This window comes from Trachypithecus francoisi, unplaced genomic scaffold (assembly GCF_009764315.1).
Source record: "Trachypithecus francoisi isolate TF-2019V2 unplaced genomic scaffold, Tfra_2.0 Lachesis_group17, whole genome shotgun sequence".
In the NCBI taxonomy this organism is placed as follows: Eukaryota; Metazoa; Chordata; class Mammalia; order Primates; family Cercopithecidae; genus Trachypithecus; species Trachypithecus francoisi.
Window position 1 is genome coordinate 24,873,029 of NW_022681462.1, and position 15,814 is coordinate 24,888,842.

At 44.0% G+C, this 15,814-nt stretch overlaps 1 protein-coding gene across 5 annotated transcripts in view; it reads right to left on the reverse strand.

Annotated features, from left to right (window-relative positions):
- The window catches only part of SLC4A5 (solute carrier family 4 member 5), a 140,714-nt gene that overhangs the window by 49,328 nt on the left and 75,572 nt on the right, over positions 1 to 15,814 (reverse strand). The window lies entirely within an intron of this gene.

The following is a 15,814-nucleotide window of genomic DNA, read 5'->3' on the forward strand; positions in this document are numbered from 1 at the left end:
ACAACTTAAATCCCAAGGGAGGACTTTTGGACCATGACTATCTAATTCTAAAGTTCCTCTAAAAAAAGTAAACGTACGAGAATGGTTGGGGAAAGTTGAAAAACGAGGAGAAATGGGGATGGGGCATGCCTTAGCACATATAAAAACTTGCAGAGAAGCTTCAGTAATTAAAGCAGTGTGATTCCAGGCCAGATATAGACAAGGGATCAATGGCACAACAGTCCAGAAACAGATCTGTATATCCATGGGAATTCAGGTTTGTTGTTGTTGTTGTTGTTGTTTTAGACAGAGTCTCACCCAGGCTGGAGTGCAGTACCATGATTTCAGCTCACTGCAGCCCCGACCACCTGGGCTCAGATGATCTTCCCAACTCAGCCTCCCAAGTAGCTGGGACTACATGCATGCACCAATTTGCTTGGCTAATTTTTGTATTTTTTGTAGAGATGGGGTTTCATCATGTCGCCCAGGCTGGTCTTGAACTCCTGGGCTTAAGTGATTGGCCCACCTTGGCCTCCCAAAGTGCTAGAATTACAGCTGTGAGCCACCACGCCTAGTCACGGAATTTGGGTTTTGATGAAGGAGTTGTTTAAAAGACAACCAACCTAAAAATAGAAAGTTAAATCCCTACTTTTCACCAAACACAATACTAAATTCTTCATGGATTAAAGTCTAAACATAAAAATAAATATATAAGCAAAAATGCAAATGTACTAGAAGAGAATATAGGAGAGCATTCTTATATTCTTGGAGAATATTGTGGAGAAAGACTTCCTAAACAAAACCATATGTATAAAACCATAAAGGAAAAAAAAAAATGGACAGATTTGATTACACAAAACTAAAATAAATGAAAACTTCTATATAGTAAAACAACATATAAATCAAGTTTGAAGAAATGTACTGAGAAAAATATCTGCAACAAGGAAAGCACCAAAAGACTAATATTTATAATACAACAATGCTCCTTTGAATTGATAAGAAATTAACCAATTAACTCAAATTATCCAATAGAAAGTAAACAATCCTGAGAAGAAATGAAGATGGCCAATAAACATATGAAAAGATGCTCAACTTTACCAGTAATCACGGACTTTTAAATTACTACAAATGAAATAACATTCTTCATTTCTTACATGGGCAAAAGTTAAAAAGATTTACAACTTCCTATGTCAGTGAAAACATGGGGAGGTGGCCTCTTATCTGCTGTAGGTGTAATGACACAGCCTTCCTGGTGTGGGCAGCCTCTTTCAACACTCAGTGTGCATGCCTTTTGGCCCAGCAGTTCCATTTCTAGGAAACGATCACAGGAATATAATTACACTGCCACACCCTGTAATATGTATACAAGGATGCTCGATGAAGCCTTATCTGTTAGGCTGAAGAACTGGAAACCACCAGGTTTTCAGTAGAAGCATGATTACATCAATTCTGTATGTCCATGCTGTGGATCCCCCAGAAATAAATAAAAAATATGAGGGTGAACTCACATGCTGACAGGACGGACACTACCATCCCATTTTATAAAAAAGAAAAACACACTTGTACACGTGTGCACACACATGTGTCTGGAGAAAGCAAAAGTTTTGGAGGGATCCATGTCAAATGGTTAACAATGATTACTTTGAGCGGAGGAATAGGATTGTTGTTGGGGCGGGATTTAAGACTTTCACTCTATTGGGGTTAGTTAGTGTAGTGGTTAGGCTGGGTGAGGTGGCTCACGACTGTGATTCCAGCACCTTGGGAGGCCCAGGCGGATGGATCGCCTGTGCTCAGGAGTTTGAGACCAGCCTGGGCAACATGGTGAAACCCTGACTCTATCAAAAAATACAAAAAATTAGCTGGGCATGGTGGCACGCAGCTGTGGTCCCAGCTTCTTGGGAGACTGAGGTGGGAGGATCACTTGAGCCTGGAAGGCAGAGGTTGCAGTGAGCCGAGATGGCACCACTGGACTCCAGCCTGGGTGACAGAGTGAGACTCCATCTACATTTTTTTTTTTTTAAAAAGAGCGCAGTCTATGAAGCAACACTATCAGATTTTGAAAACCACCTCCATCATTTACTAGCTGAGAATCTCAGGTAAGTTACTTAATCTCTCATCACCTTTGATTTCTTCAGTAATAATAATAGTGTACAGCAATTAGAGCAATGCCTAGCACACAAGATACACTCTGTTAATGTTAGCTATTAAGTTAAAAATAAAGAATATTACTTTTGTAATTTTAGGAACAATAAAAATAAGAAGAAAGCAAAGTCATTCAAAGCTTCTCCAACCAGGAGACATCATATTGATGTCTTGATGGTTGATATTTTGGTAATTGCCATTCTAGACCTCCCTGTGCATGCATCCACATATGCCTGTGCATGCGTGCACATATGCCCATGTTTGCATTAACTTTACATTAATGGCACCACAAGGACTTTAAGGGCATAGTATCTAATGGACATCCTTTCATGTCTATTAGTATTAACATCATTCTGGGCCGGGCGTGGTGACTCACGCCTGTAATCCCAGCACTTTGGGAGGCCGAGGAGGGCAGATCATGAGGTCAGGAGATCAAGACCACTCTGGCTAACATGGTGAAACCCCATCTCTACTAAAAATACAAAACATTAGCTGGGCGTGGTGGTGTGCGCCTGTAGTCCCAGCTACTTGGGAGACTGAGGCAAGAGAATGGTGTGAACCCAGGAGGCGGAGCTTGCAGTGAGCCAAGATGACACCAGTGCACTTCAGCCTGGGCGACAGAGTAAGACTCCGTCTCAAAAAAAAAAAAAAAGAAAAAACATCATTCTGAAGTCTTTCTAGTATTCCACTGTCTGAACGTACCATAATTGATAGGAACAGTTCTCAACTGGTGGACATTCAGATTATTTCTAATTATTTTTTATTATTAATTAAGGCTGGTCAGAACATCCTTAGTCCCGGCTCAATAATTTCTTTAGGATAAACTCTCAGAAGTGGAATTGCTGTGCCTGCACATTTTTACATTTATAACAAACATTACCAAACTATTTTCCAGAAAGCTTGTGTCAGTGCCCAGTGCCACCAGTGAGATCTTACATTTCCCTGAAGTCTCCCAGACTTCGGTATTTTCATTCTTTTTCACCTTTGTTCATTTGGTAATTGAAAAATTATCTCCCATTTGCACTCTTCTGATTACTAGTGAGATTGAACAACTTTTCCTTCATCAGATTTCCTCTTCATGTAACTGTATATTTTGCATTATCAATGTTGAACACCTTTGTTCCATACATTTATTTGAGACAAGTTAACCAGGCACCCGGTGAGATCCTCAGGAATCAAATGGACACAGGATGGGGAGATCTGATTAGAGAAGGACTGGGAGGTGAAGACCTGAAACATGGGAGCTGGAGCCAGAGACCAAGCAGACAAGTTGTAGCTGACCTTTCGTGGAGAAATCTGTTTGGGAAATATCATTTAAATTATGGCAGATCCAAGACTATGTGATATTGAAAGTAAGATGTTTCTAAAAGGTATATTAACATAAGAGTTTACAAGGAATAGACCAAAGGATAAGTCCAAAATTTTTTTTTTTTTTGAGACGGAGTTTCACTCTCGTCACCCAGACTGGAGTGCAGTGGTGCGATCTCGGCTTACTGCAACCTCTGCCTCCATGGTTCAAGTGATTCTCCTGTCTCAGCCTCCTGAGCAGCTGGGATTACAGGTGCCTGCCACCAGGCCCGGCTATTTTTTTTTTTTTTTTTAGTAGAGACAGGGTTTCACCACATTGGTCAGGCTGGTCTCAAATTCCTGACCTCAGGTGATCCACCCACCTTGGCCTCTCAAAATGCTGGGATTACAGGTACGAGCCACCGTGCCCAGCCAGTCCAAATGTTTTAGTTGAGAGGATGCTCAACTTTTCTTCCTGAGGACCAACCTCCTATTCAGATTGCCCTTTTTTTTTTTTTTTTTTGCTCAAAAATGATACAAAAGATAAACTGAACTGTCACCCTCCTCCCAAAGACTCTTTTGCTACTCCATGGCCTTACCCATCCACCTAAAGGTGTGATGTGGCCCAGTGCACAGGGCCACTTCGGTGGGTTGCTCTCTTCACTGTCTCACAAACATCCTAGGCCAGATACTCTCAGGCAGCTCTCTCCCCTGACATCCCATTCTTCAGTCTTCTGCCCATACAAATGCAACTCCACCTGAAGGAGTGATAAGAGCAATGCTTCCTCTTTGAAACATCCTCTACTAACTCCAGATAGCAGATAGCAAAGACATGCAGTCCTCTCCACCTCTCAGGACTTCAACTATTTGTACTGTACATACACCAAACATTAACCCCATACACACACAGACAAGGGCGGTAACCCACATGAGAACAGCGTGCAGAAACACTAAATTACTTGTCTCCAGTTTTAAGCCAATGCCAGAATTAGACTCTGCTACCAGAATCCAGAAAATTTAATTTAAGAAATTCCAGAATATGAGATCACTTAACTAGGGATACCTCTCTAGTCCCCTCTATAACTATTTTGGGAATCCAGATGTTGCACCATTAAGCCTTCCACCTGGAACTTAATTTTGTATTTTCAATGGCTACAGCTAGAAATTTAGCTCACTTTCACATTGAATGGAAAAGGAAACATGGAGGACCAAAGATCCATAGCAGTGGTTTTCAACCTTGGCTATCCATTAGAATAACTTGGAGAGATTTATAAAAATACCAACGCCTGGATGGTTACCCTGCCAGGAGGGTGACCCTGCCATGGAAACTCCCAGGTTATCTGACTGCACCCTGTGGGTTCAGGAGCCCCTGCTCTGTAGGCACATAGGATGGTGTGACTTAGGGATAGTTCAACTTATATGGGGTCCCAACGCAGCAAATGTAGCTCACATAGGTCTGATTCTAATTATACAGCAGGACATGGCCTCTTTCCCTCAGAATGGCTCCAAGAACACCAGCTGAAAGGGTCTCTTTTCTAGCATGGTCATGCCATGCTTTAGTTTCTCCGATTTTATAACGGAAGTTCATTTACAGTACATACTCTACTACACCAGTGTGTCTCAAACTAATGTGCATGGGGATCTTGTCAAAATGCAGATCCTCATTCAGCAGGTCTGGAATAAGGTCAAAGATTCTACATTTCTAATAAGCTCCCAGGTGTGGTCATGCTGCTGGTCTGCAGATCACCTCTGAGATCATGCAGAATGTCCTATTTCCTCTCTGTTTTCCACTGCCCAGCGAGAGTGCCCCTTCCTCCACAAAGCCTCTGCCAGGTATTCTGCTTATTTCTCCTATAACACCCTAGCACGGTTCTCAACATGAAGCACTTTAGGGAACCACTGTTCTAGGACAGTGATACTTAAGCTTGATTGCATATAGGAATACCCTAGATGCCTTTAAAATCTTCATGTCTCAGTCATATCCTAGACCAGTTGACATCAGAATAAAAACAGATGGGATCCAGGCAACTCTGTGCTCCAGAGTATTCTAGGTAAAGTTTATAACTTCTTAGGCTCAGAGCCTAAAATAATTAATGAATTAATTCAGGCTCAGTGCCTAAATTAATAATTAATTATAGCCAATCATGTTTTACGATTGCTTTGGTATATAACAAATGCCAAATATACATTAAGCTTTTTGAAGACAGGTACCATTGCTTCCTCTCTGGTGTCCCCTTATGGTCTCCTGCCCAGATCAACCGTATTAAATGCTTGCTTCCTCCTGCCTGAGGGTAACAAGACCTCACTGACCACTGTGGGTGAGATCTCGCTATGAGGAAATGACTAGGAAAAAAAAGCTTAAAACTCATTTTGTTTAAGTATATCTAAAAATACTCAGAAGCTGCGCATGGTGGCTCACACTTGTAATCCCAGCGCTTTGGGAGGCTGAGGTGGGAGGATTGCTTGAGACCTGCCTGGGAAACAAAGCAAGACTCCATTATACAAAAAATAAAATAATTAGCCAGGTGTGTGGCATATGCCTGTAGTCCCAGCTACTCAGGAGGCTGAGGTAGGAGGATTAAGTCCAGGAGTTTGAGGCTGCAGTGAACTGTGATTGCACCACTGCAATGAAGCTTAAGGGAAAGCGACAAAGAAAGACTCTGTATCTAAAAAGAAAGAAAGAGGCCCTTATCTTTTAGAGACATAGTGAAATATTTACAGACGGAATGATGTGGTGTCTGGGATTTGTGTCAACCTGATCTAGCGTGTGTGTCTGGGGTAGTAGGTTAGGGACAGAGAAACAAGATTTGCTGTGAGGTAGCTGTTAACTGTTGAAGCTGGGTGATGGGCAGGTGGGGGTTCATTCTGCTATATACTACTTTTGTATAAATTTGAATTTTCCATAATAAAATCCTTAAACATTCTCCAGAATGAATAAAGGAATGGCCTCTGTAAAAAGCCTCTGGTCAAAGCCAAGTTTAAAAATTTGTGGAAGACGGATAATAAGGTTCATGTGTAATCCCAAACAACTCATTGCAAAGTGAACTTTATACCATGGTTGGCTTCAAAAAGTGGGGAATTAGAGTTGGGGAAGCAGGTCAAGTGGAAAGAAAATCTCCATGTTCTCCTTCATTATCCAGCAAAGCTTTAACTTTTAACGATTTTGCCCAAGCCTGGGTGTAGACTCCCAACTCTGCATGCTGGGGTGGGCACCAGGTGCCCCCCTCCTGACTGGAATGGAGCTACAAGGAACCTTGAAATGTCACTTGTCACAGAAAGCAGCTCTCTGTCACACAAAGCAGAGCCAGAACTGAGGCTTTTTCTGTGACTAGTAACTCAGTCAGGGATATGATTAGAGGACATTGCTGTTCTATTAATAACAAGAGCAGGAGAAAGCATCATGAGGCTAGCTACCAGGTACAGCCAAGGTTTCCAATGCTCAAATCACAGGATGGCACAGGATGGGAGAAGAGGAGGCTCTCCTTCAAGAAGGATCTGGAAAGGGTTGAAAACCAAGATCTCTCCTCAGATGGAAACTTCATAACTCCTACTGACCCTGCTGGGCTAGAGTAAATATCAGCAGTTTTCAATGGCTGAGTTAGGATCATCTGGGAGCTTTTTTTTTTTTTTTGAGGCGGAGTCTCGCTCTGTTGCCCAGACTGGAGTGCAGTGGCCGGATCTCAGCTCACTGCAAGCTCCGCCTCCCGGGTTTACGCCATTCTCCTGCCTCAGCCTCCTGAGTAGCTGGGACTACAGGCGCCCGCCACCTCGCCCGGCTAGTTTTTGTATTTTTTTTTTTTAGTAGAGACAGGGTTTCACCGTGTTGTCCAGGATGGTCTCGATCTCCTGACCTCGTGATCCGCCCGTCTCAGCCTCCCAAAGTGCTGGGATTACAGGCTTGAGCCACCGCGCCCGGCCGCTGATCTGGGAGCTTTTTACAAATTCTAAAACACAGGCTGAATCTCAGACTAATTACGTCAACCTCAGGGGACTGAGAATCAGACATCAATATTTTTTAAAAGGAAGACACAGATCCTTGAGATGATAAAACAATAGGCTGCCCATTATGTGTGGTTAGATAAGACTAAAATCTGGAGGATAAATATAAACATTGTGATTGAAGAGAAGCTTCTATCTATATTTATTTTGAATGTCATTATAATTAAATTGTGTCCTGGTTAGTTTGTTTGCAAAATCCCCCTTAGGACACTCTAATTTAAAAAATGTAATCTCCCAATGCATGTAACCTTTAATGCTAAGGCTATGTTGCCTCTAAACATTTGTTTTAATAATTTTATTGGTGTGAATTTGTTTCTTACAAGAAGTCTACTCAACTAAAATTTGTAAACTATATATCCACACTGTGATCACTCTATCTACATGGCCTCACCAACTTTATTCTGTAACTCTCCCACCCTGCCTGATTACCCAAAAGCTTGACTTCTGTGTATTAGTTACAAAGCATCAAGACATGTTTGTGCTTTCTGCCTAAGGCCTGTGTGTAATACATTTTGTGACTCCAACAAATTCATTTCTTAAAAGTAAGAAATGTAAGTTTTTCTTCATTATTCAGCAAAGCTTTTTAACTTCATATGAATCATATCAAGATACTGAATTTCCCAACAGAAACTGAAGACCAGTATTAATTCACTTACAAACCCATTAAGAATTTTCCTAGAGATTTCTGAGGAATCATCAGATCCTCCCCTGGTTCAGTCTTTTGACACAGGCACTAAGAAATGATCTGTGGAAGGAAGATTTTTCAAAAGGGGAACACCTGAGGCCAGGCCTGGTGGCTCACACCTATAATCCCAGCACTTTGGGAGGCTGAGGCAGGAAGATCACTTGAGGTCAGGAGTTTTGAGAACAGCCTGGCCAACATGGTAAAATCCTGTCTCTACTAAAAAAAAAAAAAGATTAGCTGGGAGTGGTTGTGCACGCCTATAATCCTAGCTACTCCCAGCCAAGCACTATGCTAAGCACTTAACATGTATTATCTCATCTAATCCTTAAATCTATCTCACGAGGTAGGTCTGTAACTATTCTCATTGTACAGGTGAGGAGACTGAGACCCTTAGAGGATGAGGAGCCTGCCCAAAGTTGCTGAGGCAGGAGAATCACTTGAGCCCAGGAGGCGGAGGTTGCAGTGAACTGAGACGGCGCCACTGCACTCTAGCCTGGGCGACAGAGCAAGACTCCATCTCAAAAAAATGGGAGGAACACCGAAGCAAATTCTGGCCCATTCTTACAATTTATTTGGCCAATTCACGCTACATAAAATCACGTGCATGAAAATATGTATGTGAGATAGTATAACAAGTTGTTTCTACAACTGATTATGACTTCGCATACCATGTATATGTTAATAAACCAAACTTGGCAGTAAATTTGAAAGATTATAAAGTATAAAAGACTGAGTGGGCAGGCATGGGTCAAGGGTCAGCACACATACGGAGAAGTTCAGAAGGTACCAGAAGGGGCTGATGAGTACCAGAAAGGCTTCACAGGCCTCTTGGGGCACCCAACCCAGTCCAGGCTCAGAAATTGTATCTTTTTAGTGTCCCAAAGATGACTAGGTCCAGTGACACTGTCTAATGCTAACTGAGATCACAAAGGCTGATGCATAAACCTGAAGGCCAATTTATTTAATTTACAGTGAGATTTACAATCGTTACAGGGGTTTGTTACACTCATCCTCTAGCCTTTGCATTCTCTTATGGGCAGATATACAGGGTAAGCCAAATTATCACCAAGAAGTTGCTGAATATAGAATCAGAATGAGTTAATCATTAGTTAAGTGAGTCCAGTGTTTAATAGACTCAGGATGATCTTTCATCTCTACACATGAGATATGTCTGGAACTGGGATCAGATAGATAGGGCCTTCTGTCTTAGATTGTTCTGTAATGAACCCCACTTCCTCCCATGGCTGACTGATTCACTCTGAATGAAAGTCTTTCCTTTTGGTGGCCTAGGAACCTCTACTGAGGGCCTTTGGTGATGCAGTGCAGTTGGGCATTACAGGAGAACCACTCCTTCCCAGACAGTGATGAACTGCACTGGCACAGCTGGTGGTGATGGGGCAGAGGTGTGGCATCCCAGGGAGCTGTGATGAATGAAATGGGGGTGGCCTCTGCTCCCAAGCTCATGCATTTGGTGAAGGGTCCATCCTCCTGCACACCATGTCCTCATTCAGGGTTGAAGGGGAGCCCACAGCTAAGTGAATGCCATCAGACAAAGTTACTGACAAATTCTGAACAAGCTTCTTCAGGGAGAGGCTTGTGGAGCCAAAAGCTGTGTGAGGACCACTTGTATGTGTATCTGGGAAGTCCCTGTAATTGCCCTAAGGGACTGTCATCTACACAGTTGTCTGCCTCCCTCAGAGTCTGCTGGTACCTCCCTTCACTGCCTCTTCCACCTCTGCTATTCTAGGCCAAGTTCAAACACCACCTCTCCCATAACAATGCCTTCCCAAGGGCCCAGGTTGAGGAGACCTCTCCTTCCTCTGACTCCCATCACACTTTTTATCATTTATCAAATAACACTTCCTAATCACGACAACAGCTAAAGCTTACTGAGCACTTTCTACGTGCCAGGCACTATGCTAAGCACTTAACATGTATTATCTCATTTAATCCTTAAATCTATCTCACGAGGTAGGTCTGTGACTATTTCATTGTACAGGTGAGGAGACTGAGACCCTTAGAGGATGAGGAGCCTGCCCAAGGTCATGCAGCTTATAAGAGACAGGATTTGGAGGCATGTTTTTAGATTCTAGAGCCTGTTCTCACCACTTTGCACATACCACCCTGAGTTTTAGTTATCTGTGTGTATGAGCACATGCCTGCTTTTTATACCAGATTGGGGTTGAAATATCATGCCTCATGGGCTCCAAGCACCCCACTTCAAGCAGCCTGTTTTTGTATGGCCAGCTAGCTAAGCATGGTTTTTATATATTTAAAGCACTGTAAAGAAGGAGAAAGAGGAGGCAGAGGAGAGAAAGGAGAAGAGAAGGAGAGAAAAAGAGAAGAAGAGGAGGGGGGAGAGGAGAGGAAATAAAAGAGTGGGAGAAGAGATCATTTGTGCACAAAAGCTGAAAATATTTTCTGTCTAGCCATTAACAGAACATGTTTGCTGATACCTGTACTAGATCATAGGCACTTTAAAAACAGATTCATATTTTATTCATTGTAATTCTCCCACAGGACCTAACACAACATCCCCTCAACTATTTTTGGAATGAAAGAAGAGAGGTATGGATAAAACAGCCTCTCCAAAGTTCTCCTAGACTCAGAGGTTAGAGCTTCCACCTTTCCACTGCTCTAGGGATTGATGTAGTGCTGCAGTGACATCCGCAGATCTCCATGGACAGAGATAGGGTGTGGTCTCGCTCTCCTTCAAGAGGAGGATGAGTTTGTAAAATCGCACCACCTATACTCTCATAGGCAACTTGAAGAATTCTGAAGTTCTGGTTGGTATTAGAGGCAGAACTGTGGCCAAAGGATTGCTTACATTAAGTGCATATCTTCATTACTACAGATGTATGAAAGACATATTTGGGGTGTCTGCTCTGCCTGTCTTCAATGGGGATGTGCTCTCTAGGATATAGCAAGGCCTCCCATACCTCCTCATACCTCTGATCTGGGTCCCAGTGATAGGGCAACCAAAGTTGGAAAGATCAGATTCTCCATGAAGAATGTGGAATTGCTGTGGGATGGTCCCTTGAGTAGGGTGGATGTGAACATGGAAGCTGAGGATTGGCCAGAGGCAGGGACAAGCAGAAGAAGCTGGTTGCAAAAGAGTAAAGGAGATGCCCTGAGAGAAGCAGAGACCAGAAGCAGAGAGAAAGAGGACAGGCCAGCTTCCCAGGCCCAGCCCTTGAGAGATCATGCCCCAGGAGACTATGAAGTCACCCCAGTGTCCCAGTGATGCTCCCTCCATTTGTATGAGTTAGCCTGAGTGGGTTTCTGTTACCTGTAGCCCCAAACCTCCTGATGATGACAGTGGCATTTCTCTCCCCTTGGGCATCACACACAGTCCCTGACAGTTCACTTAAGATTAGGCTGTGGGAGCCAGAGATGGAGATGCTGGGTGGGGGCTCTTGACTCTAGTATAAAGTACTGCTGCGCTCATGCCTGTAATCCCAGCACTTTGGGAGGCTGAGGCCGGTGGATCACCTGAAGCCAGGAGTTTGAGACCAGCCTGGAAACATAGTGAGACCCTATCTCTACTAAAAATGCAAAAATTAGTCGGGTGTGGTGGCAGGCACCTGTAATCCCAGCTACTTGGGAGGCTGAGGCAGGAGAATTGCTTGAACCCAGGAGACGGAGGTTGCAGTGAGCCGAGATTGTGCCACTGCACTCTAGCGTGGGTGACAGAGCGAGACTCTGTCTCAAAAATTGAAAAATAAAATAAATAAATAAATAAATAAAGTACTGTTGCCAAAAGGTTTTTAGGCAGGACTCTTCCTTTGGCACCTCTGGAGTCTGATGGCTGTGATCCTAACAAGACAGGAGACAAAACTACCAAAATCAACGTGTAGACCTTATTTTGATTCTAAGTTGTATAAACCAACAGAAATAAGATATTTTTGAGACAGTAAGAGAAACTGAATCTAGACTAGATAACCAATCATAATAAGGAATTTTTCTCAATTTTATTAGGAGATATAACGGCATTGTTGTGTTTACAATGAAGTCTAATTCATAAAGATGTGTACTGAAATGTTTACAACATTTGGGATTGCCTTTAAAATATCCCAGCAGGCCGGGCGCGGTGGCTCAAGCCTGTAATCCCAGCACTTTGGGAGGCCGAGACGGGCGGATCCCGAGGTCAGGAGATCGAGACCATCCTGGCTAACATGGTGAAACCCCGTCTCTACTAAAAATACATAAAAAAAAAAAAAAAAAACTAGCCGGGCGAGGTGGCGGCACCTGTAGTCCCAGCTACTCGGGAGGCTGAGGCAGGAGAATGGCGTGAACCTGGGAGACGGAGCTTGCAGTGAGCTGAGATCTGGCCACTGCACTCCAGCCTGGGTGACAGAGCGAGACTCCGTCTCAAAAAAAAAAAAAATAAATAAATAAATAAATAAATAAAAAATATCCCAGCAAAAGCAAACAACAACAAAACATCCCTAAAAGCAAACAAAAAAAGTGGTAGATACAGATAAATATGAATCTTTGATGAAGCTGGGTGATGGGAACCATTCTCTACTTTTTGTGTTTGAAATTTTTCATAATAAAATGTTTAAATATATATTTGGATATATAAAACATATATATGAATAGGTAAACCAAGTAGGGGTTATGACATGAAGGTGGTCTGATGGTGGGGTTATTCCCCTCCTGACAGCTGCAACTGAGAGAGCTATCCAGGGATGACTTTGGTTGGGGGAGGTGTTTGCTCCTGCAGACCACCTCCAAGGGTTCTGAGGAGCTGCCAGCCAGTTCTGCCCTATCCGGGAAGAGCTCCCTGAGTGTTCTAGTCCCTCCCATCTCTCCTCACTTAATTAGCCTTCCAATCTCACTCACTGGCCAACTAATCTGATCGTACTATCCTGGGTTAATCATGTGATGGCCTTGTGTCACTGCCTGGCTGTCCCCATGGATGTGGACTTGTGCTTCCCCTGTCCAATTGCAGGACTTTGAAGGTCTCTCATGCAGCTCTGCCCTGGGCTGTGCTAACTGTAAGTTATCCTAAGTCCCTGAGGGATGAAAGCCCCTAGCATAACCCTCATTCTGTGTTTACACTGCCAGTTGTGAGAGCACCGGATGGAACCCAGGGCCTCTGAGACTTAGGGAACATTTTACCTGCAGCTTGATCCAGGTTCTGATTCATATAAAAATCCCTTTTTCCTACTTCACCAACATAAGCCTCAAGTTTCAGTTTGGACTAGCATAGAGAGAGGGAAGGACCAAGTTAGATACTGGACATGAAAGCAGCTTGATAATGACAAAGAGTATAATTATTCAGAACAGTAGATCAGCAGAAGGTGGAAGTCAAACAACCTTAAAAACCTTCATCTGACTACAAATCTCCATGCGTGACTCCACTGCAACAAAACAAGAGAGCATTGACTGCTAGCCTGGAGCTGTTTGTCTGGCTCGTGTATACCAGCCATCTGCAGCTCCTATAATCGCTTTTCCACCCCACCTGTCTCCTCAAACCAGAGACAGGCCTGGAATTCCCTCAACTCCCTGCTAGAAGCCCCTCCACCTGTGCCCAGGGCTGCCTTGCTCCATCCAGCAGTCTCCCTCCACTTCTTTTCCCTTTAAATCACTCTCTTTCCCCTGGACCCTTCTTGTAAGCCTATGATATGCTCATATTTCACTGACCCTCAAAACCAAAAGGATCTCCCTTGGCCCATGTTCCCCTTAAGATGCTTCTTTCACTCTTGCCCTTCATGGACAAGCATCTTAGAAGAACTGTCAAGTCAGTTTTTTACTTTTAACTCTTCTCAACTTACTGCCCTCTGGCTTCTGCCCTACCCCTTCTCAGACTGCGGGAGCGGGTCCATCCTGCGAATGCGCTTCAGTTCTTGTGGTACTTGTTATCCCCTCCCTCCATCTTGAATGTCTCTCTGCCCTTGGTTTCCAGGACGAAGCCCTCCTCCCACTCCCCTCCTAACCTCCTGGTTGCCCCTTCTCAGTCTCTTTTGTGGGTTCCTCTTCATCTGCCCATCCTGCAAATACTGAAGTTCCTGGGGACTCTGTTCTGGGCTCTCTTCTCACTTCAAAGGATAAGGTTCACCTCAGGGGCAACCTTATCCTTTTCTGTGGGCTTGATTTCCACCTAGATGCTGATGCCTCATACATTTATGCTTCTTTACTAAACTCCAGACACAGTGGCCACATGATGATCTCTGGACATCTCCACTTGGAGTTTCCTCAAATAGAACCTATCCAAAATGGAACCATTATCAACTGCCCCCAAAACAAAACAAAAAATACCCAATGTAATAAAACTTTACTACTACATTTATGTTTCCTAAGCTGCTACCATGAGGTACCCACTAGCTTAGGTGGGAATTCTGGGTGTCTCCCTGACTATCTGCCCCCATGTGCCATCTGTTATCAAGTCCTGTCAATTCTACCTTTTAAATTTTGTCTCAATCTACCCCTTCTCTCTATCCCCACTGCCAGCATCTCTCCCTTGGACCAGCCTCCTAACTGGCCAAGTCTTGCCCCCTTTTATCCATTCTCCACACTAAAGCCAGATGATCTCTCTTAAGGATATGCATGATTCTGTCCTTTTCCCACCTAGAATCTTTCAGTGGTCCTCTGAAGCTCTCAGCACCAAGTTCAAACACTATAACATGGCCGGCATAGAATCTGCATCATCAGCCCTGCCATTCCCAGCCTCTTGCTCTACAGTCCAGCCACAGGGAACCTGTGCCTGTTCCTCTATGTGTCTGTTTTTCTGGTTCCAGGGCCCTCTCCCGCCTTCCCTACCCTCTCCTGACCATCCTTCAGGTCTCAATGTGAATATCTCTTCCTCCTAGAAGCCTTCCTGGACCCCTCCTGCCTGGATTAGATGCTCCTATGCTCTGCTTTCACAGTGCCCCCATTACCAAATGCCCCCTTATTTGCCTCTATGTCCAATTGGACTGAGAGCCCAAGAGAGCAAGGGCAGGATCTGCCATGTTCCATTTTTATATCTCTAGCAGGCTCAGGGCTTGCAGATAATAAATATTAATTGAATGAATGAACCAAGTGTGTTGATTTCTGCATTTGGAGCTCTCAGCTTCCTACTCTCCTTTAAATTGAGTGGGCAGCTCCAGCTCCAATGGAAGGTTGATTCCAGATGGATGGTGAAACCAGAAGTCTGGGGATGCCTACTGCCCCACACTAAGATGGGAAATGATGTTAAGAGGGCATTATACAGGATTTTTTTTTTTTTTTTTTTTTTGAGGCGGAGTCTCGCTCTGTCACCCAGGCTGGAGTGCAGTGGTGCAATCTCGGCTCACTGCAAGCTCCGCCTCCCGGGTTCAGGCCATTCTCCTGCCTCAGCCTCCCAAGTAGCTGGGACTACAGGCGCCCGCCACCTCGCCCGGCTAGTTTTTTGTATTTTTAGTAGAGACGGGGTTTCACCATGTTAGCCAGGATGGTCTCGATCTCCTGACCTCGTGATCCGCCCGTCTCGGCCTCCCAAAGTGCTGGGATTACAGGCTTGAGCCACCGCGCCCGGCCGATTTTTTTTTTTTTTTTGAGACAGAGTTTCACTCTTGTTGCCCAGGCTGGAGTGCAATGGCATGATCTTGGCTCCCTGCAACCTCTGCCTCCCAGGTTCAAGCAATTCTCCTGCCTCAGCCTCCTGAGTAGCTGGGATTACAAGCACCCACCAGCATGCCTGGCTATTTTTTTGTAATTTTAGTAAAGATGGGGTTTCATTATATTGGCCAGGCTGGT